Genomic DNA, 5623 nt, shown 5'->3' with positions numbered 1-5623 from the left:
GCATTAATCTCCTTCCTTCCAATTTGCCTGACGAATGGGAAATTGGCATCATTGACAAGTGATGATTGGTATTGTCAACGGACACTTAATTGATAAAATGAGCACTCAATTTACTTCCTCATTCTGTCCATCGCTTTATCGCTTATCTTATCTAATCATTTGAAATTTTGTTGATTTCGTGGGTGAAATTGCGAAATAATTTTTCCACATTTTTTCAGAAAAAAATAATTATCTCTAATTTTTCTTTTAAACATGGTCTCAATGTCTGCTTAAAGTTCCTCAACAAAGTCATGATGAAATTTCGAAAATTTCCCTGTGACTTCACAGAAATTCTTCAGGTTTTGCTCAAACCTTAATTTTGGGTGGGATCTATAGTCACGGATGGATACAAAAAAAGAGCCACTTCAATTAGTGAAAGAGAAGTGTATTATCAGGGCATGCGTGAGATAAGAGCTACTATCGGGCAACTTTCCTTCTCCCGGTGTGAAACAAAGTTTATCGTCAAACTGATTAAAATGTTACTCAATTGCGGTTCCCTTATTTTATCGCAATTCTACGTGCGTAATTTTTGCAATCACTCTTATTCAATTTTTGTTATTGCTCTAATTTAAAAGGTGGGCAATATATATTATCTCTCGATTATGGCTTAACAACACATGTCTGGGTTGTATACCCCCCCAGAAAGTTATATTTTACTATAAATTTCCCAATCTAAAGGTTTGAAAATATTATTTTAATGTTTATTTTTAATGAAGTTGTACTAAATGCTTAGAAACAAAGATATGGGCGTTTAGCGCTTCCAACTTTTAAAAGAATTTTTTCACCATTTTGGTTGTAAAGGTTGATTATCATTGTTTATCAAATGAAATCATCATCATCATTTTCAACCGCTTATCCCTATTGGAGCCCCATGAGATTCGTTTTAACAGCCCACACGTGTCGATTTTCCGCCACTTCAGGACGATGTTCGAGTTCGATCTTACACTCAAAAAAATCCACGGTTAAATGGGTATGTAAAACAGGGTTTGTCTATCAAACTGATGCCAAACCCTGTTTCAACCTAAACGTGGCAAGGTTTGATGTACTAGTATTTTTTAAACCCTGTTTCAACCAAACCCTGAAAAGGTAGAAAGTCAAATCCTGTTATGGATATTGATTTACCTTGCCGTCAGTAAACCTTGGCAGGAATGAAGACCAATCCTCGTCACGATTATATTTCAAACCCTGTTTTCGTCAAACCCTGGCAAGAGTAAACCATAATCCTTGTCAGGGGTATATTTTAAAACCTTTTTCTCAGTAAACCTTGGCAAGAATGAAGACCAATCCTCGCCATGTTTATACCTTAAACCCTGTTTCGTCAAACCCTGGAAGGAGTATGGCTTAACCCGTAACACGGGTTACACTCAATCCTTGTTTCCATCAACCCCTGGCAAGCGGAAAAACAACCCTTGTCATGAGTTTATTCAAATCTCGCCTCTTTCAACCCCTGGATGACTATTTTTAACCCTTGTTAAGATTAAAATCAAATTTACTTGGAAAATAATTAAATAAAACTAGAAATTCTTATTATAATATTTTGCATCACTAAGGAAATAAAAAGTAACGGCTAGAATAAAAAGTTTATACTTTAGTCGTTATTTTCTTATTTTCTCAGTGAAGAAAAATATTATAAAAGGAATTTCTAAGCCTTATTTAATTGTTTTACATGTAAATTTGACTTAAATTCTAACAAAGATTGAAAAATGATCTCCAAGAAGTTTACTTAAGTGAGATTTGAATTTCTCATATACATACATCAGTGTAGAAGTATAAAAAAATTATAATTAGGTTAAGTAAACATTTAGAATTTATTACAATAAAATCGTACTTGTTTTTCTAACAATACATCATTATAATTCCTTATTTTACTATTAAATAATTACAATTTAACACAAATATAAGAATTTATAACTCCTAGTTATTTCATTACTTTAAACTTTATTATATTATTATTTTTTTAAGGTATCGTAAAAATATCTGTTATTTAAAGCTTTTTTAAACAATATTAGCAAAAACTAGGGAGTAAATTTTACAACAGCATGAGAAAAGTTATTTTCAAAATAATTAAGCAAAAACTTAGGAAAATCCATCAAGAAAAATTGACAGTATTTGTTTACTTATATATATTTTTTTTCAATATTTAATCTTATCTCAATGAAAAATAAATCAATATATCTAGATTACCTTACAGCTTTATGGCGTCTACACACTAGTAGAATTTTTTTTAAATGCCTTTTTTAAAAAATTCTGACGTTTCTACCTACAAGGATATGGGAAATTTGCTTTAAAAAGGCATTTTTAAAAAAAATTCTACTAGTGTGTATACGCCAGCATGGCGTATACACCCTAGTAGAAATTTTTTGTAGTATTGCAACTTTAAAAAAAATATATATACAGATTCTTTGATAACAAAGTACAACATGTGAAGAATATTTTCTCATCTAAAAGCTTCAACCCAGTGAGAAACTTTAGGATAGAGCCTTTACAAATTTATTTAAAGCCAATTGAGAAGCATCAACTGTAAAAGCTCTTTTTAAAATCTCAATTTGTGAGATTTATATGCCAAATTTTTCGAAAACTAATGCATCAATTTCATCGAAAATTTGCATACTTCTAGAGTTGATTGTTTAAAACTTAAACAAGGATTTGTTTTTTTTCCTTGGTCATACCTTATTTTGCACGGCGAAATGTAGTGTAATATACGCCATTTTTTCTTGTAAAAAATGCTATTGAAAACAAATTTCATGTTTTTAAACTTTCGTTGAAATATAACTTTTACTCAACTGCTAATAGCAAATATTTAGTTTTCTGATTTCAGAGAAAAATTATGTGAGTTATGTCTCCGAAAATCATTTTAAAAGATCAGCCTTTTAAAATTTGTAAATGAAAATTTTAGAAAATATTGTTCTAATGTTGTACTTTTATGTTTCAGAGTTGGATTTGAAGATATATTCTTTATTAATATTTTAAAAAAATTAAAGAGGGCATATTTTTTGGTTTCTGAAACCTACGTAATTCCTGAAATTAATCAATCCTGCTTCAGCCTGCACCACTTCAAAGGATGTGTAAGCAGGACGGTGGCAATTATTTTATTTTGCACTTTCCACTGCTCCCTGGCGTGTTTCTGCTCTCTCCTCTTGAAATTTTAGGTAGAATTTCCATGTTTCAGTATGATCCTCTCGTTCGAACTTCTGCAAATCTGGAGTTCCGACATCTAAGAAAAAATGGTATAACATAAACTAAAATTACAAAATTTATCTTAACCGTTTAGACATGTAGATAGATAGATAGATAGTTGTTTATTCATTAGCAATAAATGAGACTAAATCCCGTGGAAAATAGAAAACGTATAAAACGGTTAACTCGAGATTAAAAAAAAAGAAGTTAAAACGTAATCTTGGCACAGTTTAAAATTCAAAAGTCTTTAGAATATTTTGTGGTGAACAGCATTTCACAGTTTATTCACTAAAATCATGAGAAATTTTATCGATTTTTTTTATAAAATAAAGATGAAGATATGAAAATAATAATTTTTAAAATTTCGTGAAAATCCCGTTAAAAATACAGAAAACGCCGCACTTTAACTTTGGATGCGCACACTTTACACCAATACTAACCGTGGCAAGGATGAAAATCAACCCTTGAGAGATTAAAACACTTAAAGTTAACTCAAGGTTAAAACAGGGGTAAAATCTTAATCTTGACACGGTTTAAAATTTAGGCGTACGGAAAATCCTCAGTGAACAGCATTTTCACGCTTTTTCCACTAACACCTTCAAGAATTTCACCGATATTTTTTATGAAAATTAATTTCTCACTGTTTATTTAGGCATTGATGGTGGAAAATTGGGATAAATTCTGTGAAAACTTGAGGAAACGCCGCACAATAGCTTTAAACGCGCACACATTGCACCAATACTAACCGTGGCAAGGATGAAAATCAACCCTTGAGAGATTAAAACAGGTTAACTCAAGGTTAAAACAGGGGTAAAATCCTAATCTTGACAGGGTTTAAAATTTAGGCGTGCGGATAATCCTCAGTGAACAGAATTTTCACGCTTTTTCCACTAAAATCTTCAAGAATTTCACCGAGATTTTTTTAGAAAATATATTGCTCACCATTTATTTACACATTTACGGTAAAATTGACCCTAAATTCAGTGAAAATCTCATGAAAAAGAGAGAAAACTCCGCACTTTGATTCTTGACGCGCACGTTTGGTTACAAAATTGAAAAGAAAATTAAGCACCACTTACCACAGAACTTTTCACAATTCACTCTTCTATGTCGCTGATATGTCCCTGGGTGGTCACTGGGGGTTCATATTGAGCCCCAATCCCCGAAATGTCAACGCGAATGCCTCCATTCTTTGAGGCACACTGAACACTAAACACCATTTTTCTCTTACTGATTCCACTTGACAAGTTTACACGAGAAACCCTTAAATGCATTAAGAATCTCGCCATGATAGAAATTTAAAACCATTCAAACCTTGCGCAAGATTTAAACTGATGTGTTAAGGTTAATAGTGAAATCCTTCACTAAAAAAAGGAGTTAAAATTGCTGAAACAGGGTTAACTCATGTTTACAGTTTAAAACCTTTTTAAAATTAAACCGTGACTAACCCTGTTTATAGTCAATTTTAAACCTTGCCTCAAATAAGCTCTTTTTTGAGTGTAAGGCGCTCCAAGGCAAGGTCCTGTATTTTATTTAGCCACCTTGTCCTAGGTCTGTCCCGAGGTCGACGCCTCCTTACAATGGCTTGTATAGCTTTTCTGGGGAATCATACAAAATCCTTAGCTAAAAATATAGTATATATCATGCATGAGTTTCCAATTAAAGAATTCCCAGATGCTTCTTTGACATCTAATGTAGTAGCTAAAATTAAAGAGTCCTGTAGAGCATTTATTCATTTTGACAATGTAGCAAAGTCTTTTATGACCTTCACGATTAATCCTTGCTCTCGGAGCTTTTAAACCCTTACAGGACCGCTAACAGAAAAGGTTTTAACTTAGGGGTTAATGCTTATACTTGATCAAAATTGCAAATTTTCGTGAGAAGGACCTCAATTCACCACTGATGAATGCCAAATACTCTTGAAATTTTGAGTGTTTCTTTTTAAAATCTTGAACTTTAAATAGAAATTCTCCCTGTTCCTAATTAAGTAATTTACCTGTTGTAATTTCGAATTACAAAAATAAAGATTCAAAAAAGCCTTTGAGCTAAAATCAATCTATTTTGGTATCTTATTTTTTTTGTTAAAGTAGCAAAATGTATCTACAAAATAAATGTAGTTTTTATTGTCCATCTGAAAATTAGAAACACTATTCCTTATTCACGTGGATCTACTTAGGTAGTGTACTTACTTACTTACGTGGTGTACTTAGGGTGAAAAGAACACCTATTGACACTTTAAAAACTCGTGTCAGGGCCTATTGACACCCTACTCTGTACCTTTTGGAATATGAAATTTGAACACTTATCGAAAAACGTAGATTAATAAAAAAACGCCATATTACTTACATTTTATTAGATACATTATAAAAATTTCAACATTTTGACAAAACTGTCAATAGGGGTTCCC

At 31.9% G+C, this 5623-nt stretch overlaps 1 long non-coding RNA gene across 2 annotated transcripts; it reads right to left on the bottom strand.

The window, feature by feature from the left end:
• Positions 1-1826: 1826 nt before the first annotated feature.
• Positions 1827-4697, bottom strand: LOC129810430 (uncharacterized). Of its 2 annotated transcripts, none has more exons than XR_008752738.1 (2): positions 4296-4697; positions 1827-3253 (listed from the first exon to the last, which is right to left on the bottom strand). It is a non-coding gene; the product is annotated as an uncharacterized LOC129810430 (long non-coding RNA). The 2 variants fall into 2 exon arrangements; XR_008752737.1 differs by lacking the exon at positions 4296-4697 and adding an exon at positions 3657-3723.
• Between the last annotated feature and the right edge of the window lie 926 nt (positions 4698-5623).

Source organism: Phlebotomus papatasi, chromosome 1 (assembly GCF_024763615.1).
Source record: "Phlebotomus papatasi isolate M1 chromosome 1, Ppap_2.1, whole genome shotgun sequence".
NCBI classification, from domain to species: Eukaryota; Metazoa; Arthropoda; class Insecta; order Diptera; family Psychodidae; genus Phlebotomus; species Phlebotomus papatasi.
The sequence above is the reverse complement of the archived record's forward strand: the minus strand, read 5'-3'. Positions and strand labels throughout refer to the sequence as shown.